The sequence below is a fragment of the Crotalus tigris genome, unplaced genomic scaffold (assembly GCF_016545835.1).
Source record: "Crotalus tigris isolate CLP2741 ecotype Arizona unplaced genomic scaffold, ASM1654583v1 scf7180000018916.1150873, whole genome shotgun sequence".
NCBI lineage: Eukaryota > Metazoa > Chordata > Lepidosauria > Squamata > Viperidae > Crotalus > Crotalus tigris.
The window spans coordinates 1067482-1094479 of NW_024097271.1; the positions used below are offsets into that span (position 1 = coordinate 1067482).

Below are 26998 nucleotides of genomic sequence, written 5' to 3' on the forward strand. Positions count from 1 at the left end.
TGGTGCTGATGATAGTCCGAAGGGTAATGCCCTGTATTGGTAATGTCGACCCGCGTAGGTAAATCTGAGGAATTTCCGGTAACTGGGATGAATGGGGATGTGTAGGTACGCCTCTGTGAGATCTATTGAGGATAATAGATCGTCTTCCCTGACGCTGGCTAGGATGGATTTCAAGGAGTGCATCTTGAACCTCCTGTACTTTATGAAATAGTTCAGGCCCTTCAGGTCCCAGATTGCTCTCCACCCTCCTGATGTCTTTGGGATGACGAAGAGGATAGAATAAAATCCTCTTCCCTCCTCCTCCTTTGGTACCCTCTCTATGGCCTGGATTGACAGGAGGTGGGCTATGGCCGAAGTTATCAGCCTCGTCTTGTGTGCTCTTCTGGAGATGGGACATCTGATGAACCGGTTTGGTGGGGGAGAACAGAAGTCTAAGGTCAGGCCATGCCTGATCGTTTCCAGGACCCAGGCGTCGGTCGTGGTCTGCTCCCAGACCTCGATGAAATTTCCTAACCGACCCCCAATGGGAGTATCCTGTTTGGCGTCACTTGGTACGCTTAAAGGATCTGCCTCCCGCTCCCCTGTATGGGCGTCTGGACTGGAACTGGCCCCTGGCTCCCGGGCTTTGGCGATCCTGGGTTCGATCCTGTCTGGGGTAGAAGGATCGTGAGCCTCTGGGCCAGTCCCAGGATTGCCCTGATCGAAAGGGCTGTCTCCATTCCCAGGAGCTTCCTGGGCGGGAGCCCTGTCTCCGGAAGTCCTGACTGCCTCTCCTGTCTAACTTCTTTGATGGATGTACCAGGATTTTTTTCTTGTCTCTGCCTTCGCTGACATGTGGGTCCAAAATGGAGCCAAATAGGGCTACTCCACTGTATTTGGACGTCGAAAGACGCCATTTGGACCTCAGGTCTGTCTTCCAGTTTTTGAGCCATAGTAGCCTACGTGAGGCCACTGTGGCCGCAATGGATCTAGCCGCATACTTTGTTGCGTACAGTGAAGCGTCAGAGACAAATTGCGAGGCCGCGAGGAGCTTGGCCAATGTTTGGTGTACTCTGACCTGGTCTGGAGGCACCGTGCCTTGCAGTTCCCTCAGCCACATGATACTGGCCCTCGCGAAGAATGATGATGAGGTGGCTGCTCTGGCCGCCCAGGCTGCAGCCATATGGGAACGCCGGAGGGAGTGTTCAAATTTCTTCTCCTCAGGTCTCAAGACCTCCGCCATGTCTCCTGGAATCGCGGAGGTAGAAAATAATGAGATTAAGGGGTTATCTACAGCAGGAACCTCTAACATGTTAGAGAAGGAGGGAGATAGGTTGAAAAGCTTCCTTTCCGCGCTGTTAGGTGCCGGTGGGCTTGCAAGTGAGGACCATTGTTCCTCCAGCGTGGTCATAAAGACCTCCGCACATGGAATGTACTTATCTTGTGGAACCTTTTTGGCAAACAGAGGATTGGCCTCCTTGCTTGTTGAGGGCTTCTCATCCTGTACTGATGTTAGGTTGACTGTGGAAACTGCCTTTATCAGGAGTGATTTTAGGAGCGCTGGGTTAAAGAGGCCAGAGCTCGTCGCCTGCTCAGGTGCAGTCTCCTCGTCCTCCGAGAGGGGCATGTCTGACATGTCAAGGTCCACTGAGTCACCCTCTCCCAGTTGAGAGGAAGTTTCAGAGGTACTGGTAGGGGGTGGCCTAGCCCGACCCTTACGGGGTGTGTGAAAGGCCACTTGCCCCTTAGAAGCCATGAACTGGGAGAATGCATCCTGCATGAATGCATGAAATTGTGCCGACCATATGTTCTCCTGCGCCTTGTCACTGGAGTGAGTCGCTGGCGTGTGGTCGGGTGAAGAAGCTGGTGAGGAGGGATTGGAGGAATCTAACTGCTCAGTTTCCCCAGGAGGAGACCAAGTCTTGAGCACTTCCTCGGCAGTAGGCTCTGTGCTGGGCGCCACCGCTGGGACAGGGGAAACCAAATCTGTCCCATTGGCATTGGTTCTCTGTGCCCTGCTAATTTGTCTTTCTAAAGCCAAATGTCTCCTCAAAGCCTCTCGCTCAGCCGTTTTAGACTGTCCCTTCTGAGAAAGGTGCTTTGTTTTAGCTTTCTTCTTCCCCCCCACCTCTGACTCAGAAGATCTGCGTTTTTGTTGTTGCTGTGGGGGGGACAATTGAGGGACCTGTGTGACTGAATACGAGACATTGTCTGCCATTGTGCCAGACACCCCGAGTAGGTAATGCCTGGAGTGGGGGAATGAGGTACGCAGATCAGATGCAGATGCTTGGGGCTGTGCCCTCTTCTGCCTATACAGACAATGGCCGGACAGACAGGAGTCTTTGGACAGAAGATCCTGCAAGGCAGTGACTAAAGGTCACTATAGGAACAGTCAGGGAAAAAAATTCCTCCTCACCTCCTCACCTAGTCCAGACAAGAGCAGTTTATATCTCTCTCTCCCCCAGTCTGTGGCTGTAGCAGCAGACCACGATCAAAACGGATCTCTTCCTTTTCCCTCTTCCTTCCTCTTGCCTTATTTTCTTGAGGAACCTCAGATCCTTACCTAAAGGGATCCCTTCTTTGCTTGCAGGGAAAAGGAGTCCGGGTGGTAGCCCCACCCCCAAGGGAAAATGCAGCGGGAATCCGCTTGTTCAAAATGGCGAATGGGAGGAAGCCACGCCTCCCAAAGATAGCCCGGGAAGCCACGCGGTTTAAACAATGGCGGATCTTTGAATTCAGTAGTAAGGGAGACTCCTTTGGTTTTAAGGGGCTGCGCCTCTCCTCTGAGGGAAGGAAAATAGCGTTAAGGCTCTGTCCTAGTCAGGGCTGCTTTTCGCGCCGCTCAGCTGATCGATGCCGAGCAGCGCCGCAGTTTGCCGCTTCCCGCGCGGCTCAGCTGTTTCGCGCTGAGCGGCGCCTCAGTTCTGTCGGCCGAGCCGAGCCGGCCACTCAGCTGTTTGTCGGATCGGAGGGCGACGAACAACCCGGTGGGATCCCCGCGCCAAACAGCTGCTCGGCGGGCCGGATATCGACGAGCGATCCGGCCCCGTTCCAAGCCTCCCCTGCTAGCCGCCCTGACGCCCCACTCACAACTCCGCCGATCCTGGCTGTGCCTTTTAAGTTCTATCAGCTGCCAGAGAGCTTTTCATTCAAATGGAAGGAAGAGGCTTCTTTCCCTTTTCTTTTGGGATAAATTCCTATTGTTCTGAGAGCTGCTTCTCGCACGTCTACCAGGCTTCGAGACTGAGTTAAAACTGGGGTCACGCCCAAAGGAAGGGGTGTGGCCGAAGTTTTTACCCAGTCTGCCAGGCAGGAAGGCCGTCATAGAACCCATCCATTCATCCATTTGGACTCTACAGCCATCCTGCTGGAGAATAATGTGGTTCCTCTTATGGTGAATCAAACCAATACTTGTCTAGGGAAGTCCTAAAAGCAATGCATTCCTAATCTGATCAATACTGAAGCATGAGTAATAACAGTCAAACCAGGTCTCTCTAACAAAGAAGTTCAACAACTGAGCAACCAAAGCCACATGGAATATAATAAAGAGCTACCTTTAGCTCCTTACAGGAAAAAATTTGTTTATAAGAATCTTACCCAAGACAAAGCAAAAATTTGGACTGAGAGATTTTTCACTAATAGTTCTATCTTACTTAATAATCAGTGATGGCCATCATTTTTTATGATCACCATATTCAACTAATGGCCCCCTGGATTGCATGGATGAATTATAATCCTATCCTAATATGTCTAGCATAGCTGGAGGCCTGTTCAGGTCTGTTGGTTTCAGAATTTACACAAGTATATATACCCTTGTATATTTATCTGTTTCTATTGAATGTAGGACAACTATAGAATCATAGGTTATTTAGGGAAATCAGTCCCATCAACTTTGTGCAGGAATCCAAATCAAAACATCACAGAAAGATGGGTGTCTAGCCTCTACTAGACATCTGAGGAGTTTTTACAAATAAATTATATGCAACATTTTCAGTGATCTTTAAAATATCTCTGAATCATTCCCGTTCTGTACCTGTGGAGGGATTCTCTCGGGGCATTGGCAAAAAATTCATGAGTACATCAGAGAATTTTTTATTATATATAACCAACATTATTGAATGTAATTCTTATTTCTTTATGCATAGAACATGCACAAATAGTGAAAAGAGACAGATGACAGAGCAAAGGCAAATAAAAATAATAATAAACCCACCAAGATAAATACCAATTAGAAAGTTTTATAATTTTAGTGGCAAGCAAAGAGCCAGGAGGTCGTAAAGACATGAGTGAGTATGGGATTCTGAAAAGTCTGTCTCCTGTGTCCCAACCAGCCATGTCTCAATCGTCATTAGACAAAGTGAAAAGCCTTCTAGGATATCTTGGTGAACAGATAAACTGGTAGAGAATATGATTGCATTTTCTAGACTCAAAATGTTCAGCTCTTTAAAAAAAAAAAAAGCATTCACCAAAATGGTGGAGTGGGCCTGCAAGCTGATATAGTTACTACATAAGGGGCATAATGTCCTCTCATAGATAACATCTTAATTTAAGAAGTATCATTAAATAGCTCATCTGGCTTTACAGGCTGATTGCAAAGCAACATTCAGAAGATGGAGGTTCATAGTTCATGCTATAAATATTCCTTTACTAAAACCTTCTTTGAAATTAAAATGTGGTAGTTAACAGATTGATGCCTACATTAAACATGTTATTAGTCAAAATGCATGTCCTTCTTATTTAGGTTGTTAATCTACTCTTTTGGTCACTCAAAGAGCTATGTTAAACTCTATGATCATAAAACATTTAGAAACTGCCCAGACTCTGCACACCTTAGCAACCACTTGTTTAAATGACTCTTCGAAGTTACAATAGAGCTGAATGCCAAAGTCCTATGACAGGTCCTTAATGTTGTGGCCATTGCAGTGTCTCTACAGTCATGATTACAATTCGGACACTTGGCAATTGGCTTGCACTTACAACAATTGGACAGCCCATGATCATACGATTGCCATTTGAGACCTTCCCTTCCAACTTCCCACAAGCAAAGTTAATGGGGAAGCCAGCAGGGAAAGTCACAAGTCACCCCCCCTTGTCACTCTTGCTGCTTTTTCTCCTTTAAAGCCCGAGTGGTAGGATGAGTGTGGGTCCCAGGCAAGCAAGTGCCTGTCCAGTTGTAGTCAGATGATGCCACAGGGCCCTCTCCCCGGCCTGCACACATTTGTGTAGCCCATCCCCCCACGGACACTACGTTGCAATACAAATTCTGGTTCTAATTATCATATTTAATCAAAGACTACCTGTAATCACAAATATATTTTTCCATTCTTACTGTAGGCCTATTTATAGCAGCATACTGTTATCAATAATATTAGAACGTCAAGTACCTTTCTTAGCTATGTTACAAACCGTCTGCAGTTGAGAGAGGGAGTCAGCCCTTTCATTGATGCAGTCAATTTTTCCAGGACACACTGTTAAAAAAAAAAAGAAGTACTTTTATTAACCAGGGTTATTTAAAAAAATACTTTAATACAGAATAACAAATAAACAAAAGCATGGCCCTACACACACACACACACACACACACACACACACACACACACAATCATTTATGTGTTATTACATTCATACATTATTTATGATCATTCTAATTACAGGGGGTGCTCGATTTACAACTTACCTGAAAAACGAGACTGTACCCACCCCCTTTTTTATCTGAAGTTCCAAAAGCCAGTTCCCCCCCCCCCATGGTTACATGACCCTGCTTTAGGCACTTGGCAACATGGTCACATTTTGTAGTGTCCTGTGGGCACATGACTGCCTTTTACGAGTTTTGCTGAAAACCGACAAAGGGTCATATTTATGATTGTGGCATTTGCTTAATGACCACAGCATTCGCACTTATGACTGCCACATTAGTTTAATGACCCCTGTGAAAAAAGTCACGCATGACCGACCGGTTTTATAACCATCACGACATACGATCATAATGGGCAGGTTCTATTATAGTTGTATATCTCAAGGACTACTCCATTACACATTTATGAAAAGCAATAGATGCACGTTACATTGCAGACCATTACTAAAATATACTGAAGAATTTATTTCAGTAGACCTTTGTGAGGCTGCCTGAAAGATACATGAAAAGGAACTATGAAGCTAGTTAGCTCATTTATATAGAAAGCTCACTGTATCCACATACAAAATATTATTACAACAGCAAAACCACATGTGTTTTGAAAGAGGACTGATAGGATCATAATTAGTTTTCAAATCTTAGTTTACCTATCAAGCTTCTGAGATTTTGCTTCCAATAGCATGCAAAACAATGGAAACGGTTCTATAGTTTCCATCCACTTCTCTAATAACTGGGAAAATAAGCAATTTACTACTGTTTGTGCAGCCAGGTTTACTACTCTTCAACTACAAAAAAGTGTGTGTGAAAACTTGCTTCTAGTTTCTGGATAAACCCACCCCTCAACAAAAAGGAGGGGATGAACAGAATAAAAAAAATCTAATGACTGAGAACTGCATCTCAGTCTTGTGACAAGCAACTTTTGTAAAACTATGCTAATTACAGGGCTGCTTTAAAATAAATCCTTTTTCAATATACGTATAAATATAATGACATTTTAAAAGGTTATCCCACATAATCATATAACCTTGTACCTAGACATTCTTGGTTATGGTAACATTTAATTTATGTAATCCTAGAATGCAATGCTGATAATTTATATTTAATTAATACCACAAACAACTTTGTGGTATCTTTAACCAATTAAGACCATATTTTTTATATATTATAATATACTAGTTAGTCTTTATAGTGCCATAAGATCCTGTTTATTTTTCACTGTAATAGATTAGAAATATATAATGAGCAATTAACTACTGAAACTATACTTCAAGAAAATAAAGCTATTTATAAATGCAAAGCTAGCAAATAGTATGTTATGACCAAGCTTTATATAAGATTGTTTGAAATTCTTTTTATATAACCATTTGCGTTGGATACTAAATAAATTGTTAGCAAAAAAAAAGTTTTCCCCCCAATGCCAAATATCAGTTTTTAATATGTTATACTGCCTTTATATTCTTCCACAGAATATTTCCTGACAGGAAATATTAGCATTAGTAAATTCCTAATACATAGGAAATGCCTTATTTTTAAACTGCAATAGATGGGCACCCAGCATAAAATATTTTTTTCCATGTTGGATCTTAATAAATTCTACATACGATGATCATTTAAGGGTCTTTATATACTCATCAAAGAATCATATTGTTTACACAATAAGCAGATTCTCTCATCTATCCTTGCACTCTGTCTACATAGAGGTGGATTTATATGTAGTTTTTTCCCCTTGGCCATCAAAGCATATTTCTATGCATACCAACTTGAAAGGAAATATTTTCAGAAAAATTAATTCAATGTTATCTTGAAATAACTAAACCAAGTACAATATAGCCTTGAACTTGGAATGTAACAGAGGCTTGCTTATTCCCAATTTATTTGGAGAAAAATCTTTTTTTTAACATGGGGATTCATATTGCCCAGGTAAAAATGGCATTGATTTCTTTAGCAGAACAACTACACTTGCAAATTAAACTGAATTAAATAAATCTGGGGTCTTCAACCTTTTGGTCAAATATCACGTGTGTGTGTTCGCGTCTGTATGTGTGTATCCATGTGTGACGAAAAAAAGCTTATGGCTTGAAAGAAAAATAACTTTTTGATGCAGTCTGCCATAAAAAACAATGCTTCCAAATTTAACACTTGTGTATTCATGTTTACCCTTCCCATTATCATCTGAAGAATCACAGACCAAATAAGATCTGTATATTAAATCTCTTGTGTTTGCTTGTTATCTTCGGTTGAGAAAAAATGGAAGATATAGGGCAACAATTATTGAACCCAGATAAGTCAGAGGGGATAATTTGCAGAATGCCAGGATCCATGACTCCTATGGAAACAAAATTTGGGAAAGTTGTGGCCACTTCACTTCAGTAGCACATCTTCCAAGTACACTTTTCAAAAACCCACAGGTTATGAGGCACAACCTGTGGTCTCTGTACTCAATCGACAGTGAGGGATGATTGGCTGCTCTGGAATAGCGGCTAAAATAGGAAATTATATACAGCAATGGATGGTGAGGAAAGAGTGACGAAGCGGCTTGAATGCCTGCTTCCGAGGTAGGGCTGGCTGAGATTATCAACAGTCGATGGATTAACCCTTTTACTTCCTGGAGAGAGGAGACCCTCAGGGACATGCTGGGATGGGGAGTGGGGGTGCAATTTTGTTGCGGTCCGTGATTTCCTTTGTTCCCGTTCCCCTCTGCAAAATAGGGAGGACAGCTAAGAAGGAGAAGTGATTTCTGGTGCTCCCTACCAGCTTCCCACAAACAACATCAATGGGGAAGCCAGCAGGAAATTGGAAATTGTTCCCATTTCCATTGCTTTTTTGCCCATCCATGGTCATTTTATTTCTCTGTTTAGATGTGACGATGACCCAATGAGTCACAAGTTATTTAACAGAATTTTCCTCTAGTAAGTGTTCTCCTCCATAAGAAGGGATAACATTTGGCCAACCCTGCCTGAGTTCAAAACTAGGTGGAACTGGGCTTGATCAAAACCTGAATATAAGCAATGAGAAACACCAGAGTGCAGCCTAAACTAGGAACTAGAGCAGTGGTTCTCAACCTGTGGGTCGGGACCCCATTTGGGGTCAAACGACCATTTCACGGGGGTCGCCAAACAAGGCTGTCCACCATTTTTCCCCCTTTTCTTTGGCATGCCCCTGGCACCCGGTGATGTATAAGTGGTTGGGGGTCACCACAACATGGGGAACTGTATTATGGGGTCACAGCATTAGAAAGGTTGAGAACCACTGAACTAGAGGGAGGAAACAGCAATGTATGTGCATGCTACTGCCAAGAAAACAGCATGGTTGTGTCCACGATATCACCAGAGATCAAACTCCACTTAAAAAATATTTTACTTCTGGGTGTGTCTAAGGAAATGAGTCTAAAAGTTTCATTATCATTTAAGACAGATGAAATACCCTGGTTCTCAAATCAATAGAGATCTGTATTTGTTAAGTGTACATTTTGTCCAAATATGATCCCTTAATTTCCCCTTCAGCACAGTGGGTCATTTTCCTTTTCATCTGCAGAATAGTTTTTTATTGGAATGCATGTCCACCAATTCTTGTCACTTCTTTGCAGAACCTCTTTGATTACAGCAAAAGGACATTCCTGGAGTGCCATAGTTTTTGAGCTGCCCAGCATGATGCCAACCAGTCTTTTCATAAACTTCAGAATAAACAAACAACAAGAAAAATATATTATGGGGGCAATGCCAACAGGCCTGAGGACTCCGAGAGAGGTGAACTAGTTAACAACTTATTGTTAACATTCCTCTGCCTATTAGTTTCTGCCTGTCTTAGTTTGGTTTTTATCATTTTTAATTATTTTTAATAATGATTACATAATGGTTTAAAACAATGACTGCTTTATATTTCTACTGTTTTGTTGGATTGTCACTCAGAATCACTTTCTATGAGAAGGCAGCCATATAAATTTGATAAATAAATAAATAAATAAGTATTAAAACCTAGAGGAATATGGCAAGCTACTTAAGGAAGATCTATTTGAGACATTATTCAGACAAACATTTACCAAAAAGCAAGGAACTATGGAGAAAGACTGTTTTTTTAGAAGTACCAGACTGCTCAGACACATACCCATTTAACAACATGTCAACTGAAATCCTATTAAATGCCATGCAGCAAACAGAATAAAACAATTCTTGGTTAAACACATGGACTTAGTAAGAGCATTAAACGCTTTTGTATTTAAAGAATCCATATGAATAATCAAACTCGTGTTTCAGCAGAAAGGAATGATACCTAAATATAGAAATGAATATTCTTGTTTCTTCATTTATTCATGATCAAGACTTTTTTTCCAGAGGAAGTCTTTATATAATTATCTGCAGTAGGAATAATTGGTGAGTGCAGCCAGCAAAAAATATTTAATGTGCAAATCTATATTTCTCAAGTGAACAATTTACAAATAAGAACTTACTTCTTCTTCAACAGCAGCAATTCACTTCAACTTTCTTAATATTATATGGCTTATTTAATAGTAGTGGGTATCAGAATAAAAATACAATTTAAAGAATTATAAAAAAATAAATCATAATCATGCCCAAAGCATGGAACACTAAAGCACTGTTTTGCAGTATTTTTTGCCAGGAAGTGACCTACTGGTTGTAATTTCTATGATGGATGAAGATATTAAAAATGTAAGAGATATTTGTATTTTATATACTGAAACTGAATGTTTCTCCAAGACTACAGGGCCAACAAACAATGATAGAAAGATAAAAAGTTATAATCTTGGCAACATCAACTTTGACATACCAACTGAAACTATGTATTACAAGATAGGATATGATTAAACACAAAAACACACTCTGTAATTTAAGACAGGAATCCAACACCTCCTTTAACTGGCTTTCACCCAATCTAGAACATATATGAACATTCAAAGCTACTTTATCATTAGTTCAAACCAAATTACTTGCTCCAAAAGGCATTGAGTCTTCAATGATTCAAGCACTAATTCAAACTGAATCTGAATTCAGAAAACAGGTGCTCTGTCACTAAGGAAATGCTCCTTCTCCAAATGGCTGGAACAGTTGAGAAAATGCCTGATGATCATAAGCATGGAATGTTGCAGTACATGATTAAAGTTATATTTTAGTTTCCATCTATAGGAAGAAAAGAGGAAATAGCAATGGCTTATTCAAGGGAAAACCAATTACTATCAACTGCAAATGTCTTTTCCCCCACTGGATATTCATTCTAATGCTGTAGATATGATTCTGTTGTTTCCTGGGTTGGAATTGAACATGTAGTCAGCAATGTCCTCTATAAATATTCTTTCCACTGCATTGTCTTTCACTGTATCATACCATGAATGCCAACTACGGATATACTAAACCATACTAGGAATGCCACCATCTCTTATCCTGACTATTATTATGTACTTAGGTGAACCTACTCCAATTGGTCTACACCCACTAGCATCCACTTTAGTGCACTTCATTTCTGCTAGGAGAGTTTCAAGTTTTCTCTGGCATATATTTTTTATATTCCAAGTTCCAATTGCATTTCTCCTTATAAAATGAGGAGCTCATTTTTCTATACTGTCCCCAACTCCTGGTCCGTGGATCGATAACGGGCCATGGCATGCCAGCAACCGGTCTGCACAAACCCCATCCGCTGGATGCAGGCAGTGCACAAAACCATGCCCCCTCTGGTCCGCAGAAAAACCTTTCTCCATGGAACCGGTCTCTGCTGCCCAAAAGGTTGGGGACCTCGAACCTAGAATACCAGACTTCTTTGTAGTTTTGCCTGACTACATTATCAGCTCCAGATTTACTCATAAATGTTCACTTTTCCTCCCCTGCAACCAGTGAAGTGCTTTTTGATTTTAGGTAGTCTCATTAACTGACATTCAAACTGGTCTAAATGTTTTATCCATCTCCATGCAATTTGCTTGGCAACAATACAGAAGTGGTTTGTCATTGCCTTTTTTCTACTTTTGAGTTTCTAGGTAGATTTCTTCCCACGTGTTGCAAAACCCCTTCTGCCCTCATTTCCATCATGTGTTGTTCTCTGCTTAACTAGTCACTACCAGCAGCTTCTGGTCCTTCCAGCTTCCAGGGACTCAGGGTTATTGCACCTATCGAAATATCCCTCAATATCAAAAGGTTTCAATTACAGAAATAGATGACAGGCTATGGCTTTCTCCTTAACAGAACATAGAAAAAATATCTGTGCTCACAGAAAAAGTGGAGGTGCAATATTTTGTAATGAAAATATTGTTTATGAAAATCCACACAGCCCTTGAAATATGCCTAGTTTTTTGTTTAAATCAATTAAAACCTTCTCAGCCTTGCAGCTTTAACTCAAAGAAACCCCAATTAAAGCCATTTCAATCTTGCAGCCTTAATTCGGAAAAGCAAAACTTACCTGTCATTTTGAATACAGACTCAACAATTCTCACAAAACATTCATTAGGAATTAATTTCCCTAGAGACGATTCTTATTTTCTATTGGTTAAACTAAAGGACTCTATCTCTGAGTAAAATATATGTGTTATACATACATCTGATATGCTGAAACTTTTGAGAAAAAGACTGACTCTCCCAGTATATTTACAAAAAAGCGTGTGTGAAGAGGGAAGGATATTATAAGATGAATCTGTCTTTATGAATAAAGCTGTGTAAGACATATAAACACTGAATACAGTGTTACAAATGTATGCATTTTGTACACCATGAAATTAAACAAGCAAAATATACAATGGTATAGTCATGAGCTAAGGAATGACTCATATGTTTTCCATAAATCTAAATAAACAAGAAAACACAGAATGAATTAAAACTGCTCTTGTGCTAAGAACAAGTCATGCTTTTAGGCCTTTAGGGCAAAATATACAGCCCAAATAGGTAAAATAGATAATGTATCTGTATGCATCTTTTAAGAGCTGGTTTTTCCAGATGGAGAGCTAGTACACATTTTGAAACGTTACCCTTATTGTGCAAATGGAGTTTCCATTGACTATCTTCCACTCAGAGAGCTTTTTAGATATAATTTGATCCAGCAGTCAATGGAATTTTCCGCAAATCGTTGTACGTCCTTCTCTTGCTATCTCATCCAGTATTTGTGACATCCACTTTTGTGACCATGTTTGTAAAACACTGCTTTTTTTCCGAATAAATTTCAAAATCTCCCCTTTTATTTTTCTTATCAATTTCACAATCAGTTTAGAAAAGGGCACAATTCATTAAAATTGTGTAATTTACAGGGGAATTATAAGATTGCTACCAGATCTTTTGTATTTTGATTCAGAAGGAAATACTGCTGAGTTCTACAAAGTCTCTTCCTCTTTGTAAATTCAGGATATGGAAAGGAACTAACTTTGCAGCACATTAGGTTGCATACACCTCTTTTTCTTAGAACAGTATTTCATCCTATGCCAAAAATTCAGATTTTTCTGTCCATACCGGCTGAAATATAGCATGTTTATTCCATATATTTTCTTCCCACCTAAGGATGATTTTGAATTTAGAAAAAAATATTAAATGGAAAAATATAGGCTGTCAGTCTTTGCTATTTGGAAGCACTCCTGATGACATAATGGAATGGGTTGGATCCAAACTTTACTTTTACTTTTATCTGCCTGCACCAAATTCCAACATTCTTCCCTCCCGCCCAACACCTATTTTCAGAATTATCTTTGAGAAAAACAGAGACACTCAGGAAGAAAAAGTTTCTGAGACCCAATTCATTCCCCCCCCCCAGAGTGATCCAATTTAGTTAAGATTTCTTGTGGTATCCATCTTTAGTAATGTTATTGTTAAGACCAAACAGATTCTACAGATTTCTCAAATGTTTCAAAGAACTTTTAACGCTTTTGACCAGGGCATGTAGATAGTACTTTTTAATCATGATAAGAGGAACGGTCGTAAGAATTAGGAGAGCCCATGGACATCAAAAGTGCTCAGATTGCTTTCCAATCTCTGTGGATCCTATGCTTCAAAGAAATCTAATATAAATCTAAGGTTCAAGAGCAAAGGATTAGCCTCTGTTAATAGAACTTGTATGCAATACAATCAGGGCAGGACACATAACTGAATGGCACTGAGTTGGTGTAATAGTTAAGGCAGGGGTAGGCAACCTTGGCTCTTTTATGACTCGTGGACTTCAACTCCCAGAATTCCTGAGCCATAAATTGAAGTCCACGAGTCATAAAAGAGTCAAGATTGCCTACCCCTGAGTTAAGGAATCAGGCTAGAAAACAGGAGACTGTGTCTTCTAGTCATATCTTAGGCACAAAGCCAATTGGGTGACCTTGGGCTTTTATTTCAGTCCTAGGAAAGAGGCAATGGCCAATAATTTCTGAAAAATCTTGCTAAGAAAACTGCAGAAACTTGTCCAGGTAGTCTCCAAGAGTTGGACATGATTGAATAGAAAGGGAAAAAAAACTAACTAACAGGCATCATGCAATTAAAACATCTGAAAAACTAAACTCAGGGAACAAGGAATTCATTCTGTTCTGGGCACAAGCTAGCATTCTTTAAAAATATTATGTAGGGTCCTTGGCGGAGGGAAATACATAGCTATGTATGTCCAATATAAACATTACAAAGGTTTCTCCATCAGAAGCGCTCTGAAACCATTTTAATATTAGTTAATACTTACAGTATCTCTTATATTGGTAAACCTTGTTTGGCATCCACCAATTCAACGATCATTCAAAGTTATAACAACGCCATTGTACAATGTCACCACAGTCACGTGATTGCAATTCAGGCACTAGGTCACCAGCATGCAGTTACAAGGTGATAGCAAACCAAGAAGCTAATGGGATCTTCTACAATACCTCTGTGAATTTTTAAAATATATTGAAATAAACCACTTTTCTCCCCTCCTATTCTAAAAGTGAGAGCATTATAGCATCTTTTAAAAATGAATGTAAATGAGTGGATAGGAGACAATGCATGTGTTTCTTACAGAACAGAGGGAGCACAGGTACATATTGTATAGTGCTTCACAAAGGTTAAATATCTACTGTTTTGCTCCTGGCAAAACAGAATTAAACTGACTCAACAACAGAATCATGACAAAAAGCCTGATGATGGAAAATTTCTCCCTATTTAATCAGATATAGTTCAGTATGATACAATGTTGGGGAACATTTTTCTAATTTTTAATATCTATAATAAAGATAGGATGTATAAAATTAAAATGGATTTTGCAACGTGAGTCTCAAATAAAAAGTCTCAGTCAGTATATACTAATGTAATATATAAAAGTAAACACCTGGAAACCCTTTTAGAAAATTTTTATCAAGTACTAAACAGTGGTTTCCTTCTTTAAGAATCAATTACCTTGGAAGATCTTTAACAAAATAATATTTTAAAAAACATGACAGGTTAAAAAATGTTGACAACCCTATGCAAAGTTTTCACATTTATATATAGGTAAGAATAAATAAAAAGTTTTATCTGGCTGGGTAAACACTTGTAAATATTTGATTTTTAAAAATATTATTTAAGCAGATGTTGAGATACAATAATGAGCACTTTCTGAGAATTGCTAAATAGATGATATATTTATGAAATTATATTTCACACATTACTGCTGTGTAATTCCAGCAAACAATTAAAGCATATACTTAGAAAATTTCCTACATTTCACTACATACAGTACCTATCTTGATTACATTGTGTTTTATTTTATTGTTTCAAATTATTAAATTAGAATGCTATTTTTTCTACATGATATAACTTGCAAGTAGTTGTCATGCAAAGAACTTAATCATCTTTCCTCTTATCCAAATTTTTCAGCACTGTATTATAGTATTTTATTATATTAGCTATATTTATGCTGCTATTTACATGCACTTCCCTGGGATTGTATTTCAAATAACATAATTTTAAAGAATTTGATCAAGTAATAAGAGAATCATTTGAGCTATATATGAAGAAAGAATAATGTTTTTTCAAAAGATTCACTTCTTTGTGTTAAGGATTAGTTCTGCTAATTATAACAGAATGACAATGCATTGAGAGATCATCTAGTTTCTCTTTGACAAAAGGTGGGACTAAGAAACTTTTATCCTGGACCTATCTTAGTCACAGGAAAATAGATTCAGTTAGACAAAAGAGGAAGTAGGTGTTCCAATTATGATCTCTTCGCATGCAAGAGAAATTACAATAAGAAAATACAAGTTTGTTTCAGGAAAGATATACTGCTTTATAACTGGGTTACAGTATATATTGAATTAACTACAGATAAGAAACAACGTCATCATAAATGTAATCCTCTTAATTTTTCAATAAGGATAGGCATATGCACACAAGCATAGAGCCCATAAAAGGTTTACTTTGACACAATATTTGAAATGCTTCTAGAAATAACATTTTACCTAAGATTAACCTTTTTGCCGTAATTTCAAATTTTAGAGAATTCACAAAACAGGTTAAACAATAAAAAGAAGTGTACTAAACAATGTAGTGTTAAATTTATATCACACATTGTGTTATCAGCAGAGTGCAAACATTTTCAGGCCAAGAGGCATAACTAGTCTTTGCATGAGGTACAAGGAGAAAAGCCTTATTTAAATGTATTTAATTATATTACATTAAAAATTAAATATAATTAATATTACCAGTATTTTCTCATACACTTCAATTTTCTTTTATCATCTGTCAACTCTTGATGGCTGCAAAGCCCCCATCTCATATTCACAGATAGCCAAACGTGCATCTGGATTTTAACTACCACATTCCCAAAGAAAAATGTTGCCTCTGCCATGTATAAATGGCAAATCTCCCAAGACGTCCCTCAAATGGAGACACTGAATATTAGGTAAAGTACCTAGTACTTTAAGTAGAGGACGAAAGTATCATTGTCCTTAGCTCTGGATTAAAGGCAACTATCCAGAAGACTCTGGAAAATTCCAGTGAAACCAGAAGACCTGTTCTAGGAATTCACTTGCTCCATTCAATAAACAACACTAGCCAATATTAACTTTTACATTTCTGTTTGAACTGCTACTTAAGCTTTATTGTGTCTAGTATTTATGTTCACTGTATAAACTTTACAGCTGAGTTTTACAATCATTTTACAGCAATGTCCTATATCAGCAGAGAATTAATATATTGAGATCTATTCAGAGACGTACATTTTCCTTTATACATTTTTTCCTATGGAACTACTTGGGAATTTATTGAAATTGCAATTCTCTATTTTTATATCCTTTACTAGTGAATGTTTTATATGTGACTGGTTAAAGCTAAAATGTGATTTTTACTTTTTTTTTTAACAAAAATTGTTTGATTTTATCTCTCTCATAAATTGAGCCTCTCTTCCAAAGGAAGGGAGAAAAAAAAGAGTTAATTCTCTTAGCCCCACATCTCAAAGGTACAAGACCAGAAGATGATGCTGTGGAATTTAGTTATTCTTTTCCTTTTAAATTGCAAGAACAGCACAAGCTTTGGAAGCTGTATTTCTCATACATGCCAGGGTTGTGATGAGAAGCTTTCTGTAAGCATCGAGAATTACTAAGGTAAGAGGTGGAATTAAGGTGTGTGAATCCAGAGGACTTCTGAGACAGGGTGTTTCAGACTTTTAAACTTCACTTGATAGGCTAAACCACGTGTCGGCAACCCGTGATTCCAGAGCCGCATGCGGCTCTTTGAGCCATCTCCTGTGGCTCCAGAGCCTCCTCCTCCCCCTCCCCCTTCTGCCCCCCCAGGCTTCAGTCCCAGCTGGGGCAGCGGTGGTGGCGGGGGCATCACTTCCTGGGCCGTCGAGCCTGCCACGTATCTGCCCGGGCCGGGCGGCAGTCCCGGCTGGAGCGGCGGCGGCATCACTCCCTGGGCGGTCGAGCCGGCTATGCGTCTTTCCAGGCCAGGCTGGCCGGCAGTCCAGGCTGAGGCGCCCGCAAGAGGGCATCACTTCCTCGGCCATCCTGGGCAGCTGAACTGGCCACATATCTCCGCGGGCTGGGCTGAGCAGCTGTCCCGGCTGGGGGGCCACGGCAGGGGCATCGCTCCCCGGGCCGTCCCCAGGCTGGCTATGTGTCTCTCCAGGCCGGGCCGGGTGGCAGTCCTGGCAGGAGGCCATCGCTTCCTGGGCCGTCCCCAGGTCGCCAAGCCGGCCATGCATCTCCCCAGGCCAGGCTGGGGACATTGCTTCCTGGCTGGGGCGGTGGCGGCATCGCTCCCTGGGCCGTCCCCGGGCCGCTGAGCCAACCATGTGTATGCCCGGGCCGGGCGGCAGTCCTGGCTGAGGTGGCGGCAACAGGGGCATCACTCACTGGGCCATCCCCGGGCCGCTGAGTCAGCTCTGCGTCTCCCCAGGCCGGGCTGGATGGCAGGGGACATCGCTTCCTGCGCCATCCCTGGGCCACCGACCTGGCCCTATGTCTCCCCGGGCTGGGCAGGCTGCAGCAGGGGGGCATCACACTTCCTGGGCCATCCCTGGGCTGTTCCTTAGGCAGCCGAGCTCACCATGCATCTCCCCGGGCCGATCCGTGGTGTCCTGGGCGCCTTTCAGAACCTTCTACTGCCTCCTGCCCCCTCCCCGCTCCTTCAGCGCTGTCTGCCTTTCGTTCTCTCTCTCTCTCATCTGGAGAGGGGGGGCAGAGGAAAGAGCAAGAAAGAGAGAAAGAAGGTGACTTGTTCAGGTGAAGAACCAATGGGGGGGCAAGGCGAGCTAAGTCAAAAGGCACGGAACTTTCGTGCTAGCATCTCCCGAACCCTTGTTATCCCTGCCACAGATTCAGCTCATCTGCCCTCACTCTTTCTTCTCCTCTCTCTGCGGACGAGGCTGCTTGCTTCAAATGGTTGTCTACCAAGGCCCGGGAGCCAGGCAGGCGGGCAAGTCTCGACCGCAGCATTTTGTTGCTGTTGTTTTGCGCACGTGTGGCGCTGGCTGGGAACAGAGCCAAGCAAGCTCTGTGGTTGGAAGTCCCTGCAGCTCAGGAGCCAGGATCTTCCCCTCTCAATCCCAAATCCCAAGCAAGATTCACCACATTGGGATTGGAAGTGAGCTGCGAGGAGATGGTCTGTCTCTCTTCCTCCCCTCCTCCCTTCCACGCCAGTACTGAGGCTCCCTGCTCGGCACAGTCGGCCTGAAGCGGAGGAATGGGAGGGGCCATTCATAGCGTGACATTGCAATGGATGGGACAGCCTTTCAGGAGGGTGCGGATGAACTGTAGCTCTCCAGATATTACTAACATACAGCGTTTGCCGTCCCTGCAGCAAAATTGATGAGAGGTGCTGGCATTTCTCTTTGTCAGAATGTGGTGAATCCACATTGCCCATCTCTGAGGGAGGAACGTAAATGATTTGGTAGGTGAACTGGTTCTGTTAGTAAAGGGGGGAGGTGAAGAGAAAAAGACAGGGAGAGAGAGAGGAAAGAGAAAGAGAGGGAGGAGAGAAAGAGAGAGGAAAGAGGAAGAAAGAGAAAAGAGAAAGGGAGAGGAAAGAGAGAGGGAGAGGGGGAGAAAGAGGAAAAAATAGAAAGAGGGAGAAAGAGAGGAAAGGGAGAAAGAGAGGAAAGAGAAAGGGAAAAAAAGAGGAAAGAGAAAGGGAGGTAGAGGAAAGAAAGGGAGAAGAGGTAGAGAAAAGAAAGGGAGAGGGGGAGAGGAAAGAGAAAGAGGAAAGAAAGGAAAGAGGAAAGGGAGAAAGAGGAAAGAAAGAAAGAAAGGGAGAAAGAGAAAAGAGAAAAGGAGATGAAAGAAAGGGAAAGGGGGAGAAAAGAAAGAAATAGAAAGAGGGAGAAAGAGAAGAAAGGAAAAAAAGAGAAAGGGAGAGGAAAGAGAAAGAGGGAGAGTTGGAGAGAGGAAAGATAAAGGAAAGAAAGGAAAGAGGAAAGTGGGAGAAAGAGAAAGGGAGATGAAAGATAGGGAGGGAGAAGGGGAGAGAGAGGAAAGAAATAGAAAGAGGGAGAAAGGGAAGAAAGGGAGAAAGAGAGGAAAGAAAGAGGAAAGAGAGGAGAGAAAAAGAGAAAGGGAGAGGGGGAGAGAGGAAAGAAAGGAAAGAGGAAAGAAAGAGAAAGGGAGAAAGAGAGGAAAGGAAAGAAAAAAGAAAGAGGAGAGAAAGGGAGAAAGGAAAGAAAGGGAGAAAGAGAGGAAGGAAAAGGAAAGAAAAAGGGAGAGGGAGAGGAAAGGGGGAGAGAATAAAGGGAAAGAGGGAGAAAGAGAGGAAAGAGGAAAGAGAAAGGGAGGTAGAGGAAAGAAAGGGAGAGAAGAGGGAGAGGAAAGAGAAAGTGGGAGAGGGGGAGAGAGAGGAAAGAAAGGAAAGAAAGAGAAAAGAGAAAGGGTGATGAAAAAAGGGAGAGGGGGAGAGAGGGGAAAGAAATAGAAAGAGGGAGAAAGAGGAAAGAAAAAGAGGAAAGAGGAAGTAAAGAGAAAGGGAGAGGAAAGAGAAAGAGGGATAGAGGAGAGAGGAAAGAGAAAGGAAAGAAAGGAAAGAGGAAAGAGGGAGAAAGGAAAGAAAGGAAAGAGGAAAGAAAGAGGGAGAAAGACAAAAGAGAAAGGGAGATGAAAGAAAGGGAGAGGGGGAGAGAGGAAAGAAATAGAAAGAGGGAGAAAGAGAGAGGAAAGAGGAAGAAAAGAGAAAGGGAGAGGAAAGAGAAAGGAAAGAAAAGAAAGAGGAAAGAGGGAGAAAGAAAAGAGAAAGGGAGATGAAAGAAAGGGGAGGGAGAGGGGGAGAGAGAGGAAAGAAAGGAAAGAGGAAAGAAAGAGAAAGGGAGAAAGAGAGGAAAGGAAAGAGGAGAGAAAGGGAGAAAGGAAAGAAAGGAAGAAAGAGAGGAAGGAAAGAGGAAAGAAAGAGAAAGGGAGAGGAAAGGGGGAGAGAGTAAAGAGAAAGAGGAAAGAGGGAGAAAGAGAGGAAAGAGAAAGGGAGAAGAAAGAGGAAAGAGAAAGGGATGGAGAGGAAAGAAAGGGAGAGAAGAAAGAGGGAGAGTAAAGAGAGAAAGGGGGGGAAGCGCAAGTGCCTCTCTCTCTCTCTCTCTCTCCCTCTCTCTCTCTCTCTCTCACACACACACACACACACACACACACACTGAGTGGGGGGAAGAAGACTGGAAGACCAAGGGCAGAAAGAGGGAGGGGGAGGGGGAGAGGGAGGGAGGGACAGAGAGAGAGAGAGAGAGAGAGAGAGAGAGAGAGAGAGAGAGAGAGAGAGAGAGAGAGAGAGAGAGATCCTTTTGACATCTAAAATGAAGATAATACTGCAAATATCCTTTTTTGTATATATATAATAAAGGTAAAAAAGGATATATGCAGTCTTATCTTCATTTTAGATATCCAAAGGGTTTTGCGGCTCCCTGTGTTTTGTTTTTGGTGGGAAACGGGTCCAAGTGGCTCTTTGAGTATTTTGGGTTGCCTATCCCTGGGCTAAACTCTACTGCTACACATTGTGCATTTCGCATTAGATAACATTGGTTATGATCATTTAAGAGATTAAATCATAAGCAAACAAGTTATAGTTGGTATTGAGAAATACATTGTGCAGATAATTGGCACATCTATTGTTAAAATTTAATAATAAAGATCTGAAAAGGTTAAACAACCATACCCGACTCTGTTAATTCAACAGCAAGGAAAGATAGGAATACTAACATTTTGCTTTGGATACCCACATTTAAGATTTTACTGACACATTTTTTGTTAACCATCTTTGGAATAATTATGGACAGCTATTTGTATTCTATTAATATCAATAATAATCTGCTCTACAATGAACCAAATGTATTGCTCATTTTTTACTTCAAAAGCAGACCTGCTCTGTTTACTGCATATTTGAAAACTGTGAGCATTCAAATGTTTGGGAGGAAAAGTAAAAACTAATTTCAGAGAACATAAAGCAATATTCAATCTATGTTGTTACTATTCAACTGTTAGTACAATTCAACTGTTATTGCAGATAAAAGAAAATCAAAGCAATTAGTACACATTTATGAGCTGCAATCACATCTGATAAAATCACAAAGCAAGTAAATTTATATCTTTCACAGTGCTGGTATCTGCAACAGGATCTAGCAATGCTGGTTACAGCTTTGCCAGAAACAAATTATAAAATAGTAACACAGAAAGCACACACTGTTCCATTTCCACATATATTCAGTGTTTGAGGAAACTGTAATTTGAAAAGGTCTCAGTTCAAGCTTGTTAAACACAATGGTGGAAGATTTGTACTTCTCTAGCATTCTATAAGAGATAGCCAGTGGTGGGATTCAGCCAGTTTGCACCACTTCGGAAGAACTGGAAGCTAATTTTTTATTGCCCAGGCCCAGAATGGACTTCCGGAAGCAGCATCGACACAGAGAATCGGTTGTTCACGTATTTGAATCCCACCACTGGAGATAACTATTTCCTGCACTGAACACCCAAGAAACACCCTAACAGAAAACATGTAGAGGTGATATTACACAAATTACACAATCTGATACTGATATGACTTTTTTAAAAATATGGACAATTTCAAACAGTTAAACCATGAATAGCAAGTACTATTCTTACAGAAAGCCCCATGCACCCATCTTACACACAATTAAAAAATCTGAAATTTTATTTTGAAATAACCTGAATTTTGCATATATTCATATGCTGTAAGTCTTATAAATATGAAATCACATACAGCACTGGAAATCATCTTGTGAAATTACAAAATAAATCCATTGTTACATAAGGTTTTCTTTAAATTTCCACTTAAAGCGGTTCAAATCTCACCGGCTCAAGGTTGACTCAGCCTTCCATCCTTCCGGGGTAGATAAAATGAGGACCCAGATTGTTGGGAGCAATGTAAATATATATATATACATTGCTTACTGGTGTACACCGCTTAGAGAGTGCTTGCACTTAAAGCGATATATAAGTCTCATAAATAAATAAATAAATAAAGTGTATTTCATAGACAGAACCTAAATGAAAATAAAATAATAACCAGGAATTTCCAAATCCAAATTACACATATGAAATCATTTAGATTTAAGAGCCGAGGTGGCGTAGCAGTTAGAGTGCAGTACTGCAGGCCACTTTAGCTGACTGTGTTCAGCAGGTCAGCGGTTCAAATCTCACCGGCTCAAGGTTGACTCAGCCTTCCATCCTTCCGGGGTAGGTAAAATGAGGACCCAGATTGTTGGGGGCAATGTAAATATATATATACATTGCTTACTGGTGTACACCGCTTAGAGAGTGCTCGCACTTAAAGCGGTATATAAGTCTCATAAATAAAATAAAAATAAAATAAAATTTAGAACTTTTAAGTATCCATAACAATAGCAAGGCTCTACCATTAAGGAAAACATTAACAAAAATTGCAACAGGCTACCAGAGCAAATAAAATTTTCTATTAAGTTCAGTTCAAAACCTTAAAATAAATATATCTATATATCCAGCAACATAGACCTCTCTGAAACTGATATAAATACAAATTTGTAACTTATAATGACAAACTGCACCCATTTCAGGGAGAAGCTTTAAGAGATAACTTTCCTTACAATCTTGAGGGAAATACGACACTACGGTAATGAGATATTAACTTTCCAGAAACTACTTAAGAAGAAATAAAAAGATTATTTCAAGTATGTTTGAGATTCCTCAATTATTGATGCGTACAGGTAGTCCTCGACTTACAACCACAATTGGGCCCAAAACATCTTTTGCTAAGTGTTGTTAAATGAGTTTTGCCTCATTTTACAACCTTTCTTGCCACAGTTGTTAAGTGAATCCCTGCAGTTGTTAAGTTAGTAACATGATTGTTAAGTGAATCTGGCTTGCCCGTTGACTTTGCTCGTCAGAAGGTTGCAGATGATGATCACGTGACCCTGGGACACTGCAACCGTCATAAATATGAGCCAATTGCCAAGCGTCTAAATTTTGATCACATGACCATGGAGATGCTGCAACGGTCATAAGTCACTTTTTTCAGTGCCATTGTAACTTTGAACGCTCACTAAATTAACTGTTGTTAGTCGAGGACTACCTATTTTGCCTTTTGCCTTGGAGAGCAAACCCAGCTATGTTCAAAGATTAGCCTACAGCTGGCAACTAATGAAGTTGGGTTAGCAGCAAGCAGATTCACACAATAATCACAGACTCAGGTTTAATTCAGAACTGCACTTATTAACAATATATTTACATGTTACATGTTTCTTTTCATAGGAAGAATTGTAGCAGTCGGGTATCATAATGTGTTATTTCCTAGTTATATATATATATTTAATAAAACAGTTAAAACCATTATTTTCCCTATTTCCTTCTCCCAGGACTATTAACTCATTCAAAGTGTGTTTGCTTTTTATAGGTAAACTTAACATAAGAAAAAAAGTTTAACCATGTCCCAAGGCTATTTCATATATGATGATTTCCTGTGTAAGATAATCTCCAGATAGAATAATAAATATCATCAAGAATAAGAACATACAGGTAATCTTTGACTTATGACCAGTGATGGCAAACCTTTTAGAGACTGAGTGCCCACACTGCAACCCAAAACGCACTTATGCATCGTCGGGTGCCGGGTGGGTGTGGCCCATTGGTTGGGCATGGCTGCCGTGGTAAAGGCAGACTGGGTGGGATTAAAAAGTTCAATCAATTCCAACTTTGCAAGATCTTTTTTTCCCGCGAGAAGTTGAAATTGACTGATTGATTGAATCTTTTTTTTTTTTTTTGCACATGGTGGCAGAGGCCTAAAGCGAAAAGTTTTTATAAAACCAGCAGGTCTAGAACTGGGGCGACGGTGCGCGTGCCCACAGAGAGGGCTCTGAGTGCCGCCTCTGGCATCCGTACCATAGGTTCGCCACCACTGACTTATGACAGTAATTGTAAAGTGGGTCACTATGTGACACTGCCTTATTTTACAATCTTTTTGTAGTGGTCATTAAGTGAATACTGTGCTCATTAAGTGAACCCACTGTTCACTGTGGAGTGGGTTTTGCCAGAAACCGCTTACTAGCAAAAATATAAATCATGGTTACATGACCAAGGGACACGGTAAACAACATAAATGTGAACAGTTGCCAAGCACCCAAGATGTGTGACTGCAGGGTGTGTCTATGTGAACATCAGAATTCCAATTCCGAGTTGCAAGTCCCATTTTCAGGATCCACCATAACTTCAAACGGTTGTTAAGCAATCAGTTATAACCCAAGGACCTGTAAGCAGTGCCCTACTAGAATGAACTTCTGGTACAACTAATCAATAGAAATATAGTGCAAATATATAGACTCTTTCTACAAGCTATTAACAAGGTTTAGATAAAGGTTTGTAACGGTGCTGTACTTAGCTTGGAGTACAAGTGCCAGAATGAAATGAACCACAATGTGGGACCATATTTTAACATAAAATGGGAAGTGAGTCAATATGGGAAGCTAGGTTTACTGATATATTTATGATTTACATTTTTTGTGTGTTTGATTTTCTCATGATTTTTAAAATATGACCGTCATTTGTCATGGCTTTTTTAAATGAATTGTGACTAAAAAAAAGCAATAATAAACCATTACCTACAGTCAAATTGCCATTTCTAGATCAGGGATATTCAAATATTGCTGGTTGTTTTATCCATTACAATATCTTGGTTACTACATTAGGTGGCAAACTGTCATTTCTCTTTCAATAATTCTTCCATTTCTGCTAATTATATACTAGACATTTCATAACCATGATTTAACACACACTTGAAGTTAGAAGGGCTTTTGCTTTACGAAAGAGACAGGCAATCTTTAAAGCTTCCACTTTTTCACTTTCATTTTTAAATATTTCTGCCTCCAAGGGTAGCAAGGCTCATAGCTAGAGAAAAAAATGAGGTTACAGCGTGGTCAAGCTGACATTTTAGAGGTAGCAATAGTGAAAAATGTGGAGAGTCAGAAGAAAAACAAGTGCATTAAATCTTGCTGCACATGTTTGTCCCTTAATTTTAGAAAGCACTGAGAAAAATCATGCTGTATCATTTTTGCTGCTAAATGTTCCTGGCACATACTGCAAGTACTCAGGGCCCAGGACTACAGGTTGATCATCCTGGTTTTAAAGCAAAATTAGACATCATTTCCTTAAATTCATCGGATCATGTACACTATCACATCTTTCTCACTGACACGCTTACTATTTCCTCTCTTCTTTGAAAAATATAATTCTATTTCTGGAGGCTGGTCAGACAATGTGTCCTTTATTTATTAAAGAAAAAACCTCATATAGTAGCTGACTTAGAGTTAACCAGCAAGTTACCATTTTCCATTTCTTCTTAAATTTTTGCTTCTATAATTAGGTTTAATTTAGGATTCTAAGTTTGACTTCTATATTACTTCAGGCAGCACTTCCCAAACTTTTTCCTTATTTAAAACAGCTTATCTGAAAGTCCTTCTTACCCAATGTAGGTAAAACTCCTTAAGTCAATTTAAATGTTCCCATTGTGATTGACTAATGATTTCATGTGTTATTAATTAAAGAAAAACCACTTTTACCCAATTTTGAGTAATTTACCCAGGTTTGGAAAGTACTGACTTAAGGAGACAAAGTTCTCTCTGTTTTACTTGAATTTATTTTACTATTGAAAAAAATAAATTATAAGTCTTCTAAACACTATAACTCAAGCTGACCAGGTATATCTAGAGCAAATGCTAACAATGGAGAACTTAGGGCCCAAAAACTAATGTTGAGATCATGGTTCCACACCTTGGCAAACAATGTTATCATATGTGGGAACAAAATTAAGCAAAACCTAGAACAGATATAGAGGAAAAAACATTCCTGTGAAGTGCCACTCTTTTATGCAAAAGTGGTTAACTACCAAGTAGTAACTATCAACCACACAGGTAGCCCTTGAGTTAGATCGGCAATTGGGAATTTCTGTCACTAGGTGATGCAGATCTAAAGTGTGATGACATTACTTAGCAACAGCAAGTCCCAGTTGCCATTGTTAACCAAATTCCACTGGTTGTTAGCAGAGGACTTATCTTGATCCAAACCACACTGGGCTCAGTCCCTCCCTTCCCAAATCATTGTTAAGGCAAAGGAGTATCTTGCCTACCTTTCACTCCACCACTCTGGGCTCTTTTGGCTGGCTTGCACTTCTGCTGATCTTGACACCCTATTCACCCTGACATCCTCTGGCCCTGCTTGCCTTGCCACCCTGTGCTCCCTGGCCCTGCTGCCCTGCCAGCCTTGCCACCCTTCCAGTCCTTGCTGCCTCCAGCTGACCTTCACCATCTTCTTCCTGCCACTGCTGAAAAGACCTATCCTGCCTGGCTCTCAAGAGGCAGCTGCTGGTTGCGCCAGACCTTCTTCCTCGGCTATGCCCACCCCTTGTCCAAATTGCGTATGACCTTGTCTGAATTGCAGGTGGTCCTCTTGTGAGGTTTCTGGAAGCTTCAGAAGCCTTTCAAAGGTCATCTAGGGGGCAGCAAGGCGGCAGGGCCAATGAGTGCAAG

The 26998-nt window shown here is 40.5% G+C and overlaps 1 protein-coding gene across 4 annotated transcripts in view; it reads right to left on the reverse strand.

Annotated features, from left to right (window-relative positions):
* PIP5K1B (phosphatidylinositol-4-phosphate 5-kinase type 1 beta) overlaps window positions 1-26998 on the reverse strand; it is a 91823-nt gene that overhangs the window by 58907 nt on the left and 5918 nt on the right. For all 4 annotated transcript variants that reach the window (XM_039357378.1, XM_039357375.1, XM_039357376.1 and 1 more), the window contains exon 2: window positions 5364-5447. The gene's annotated coding sequence lies outside the window, so the exon portion shown is untranslated. The remainder of the gene's footprint in view (window positions 1-5363; window positions 5448-26998) is intronic.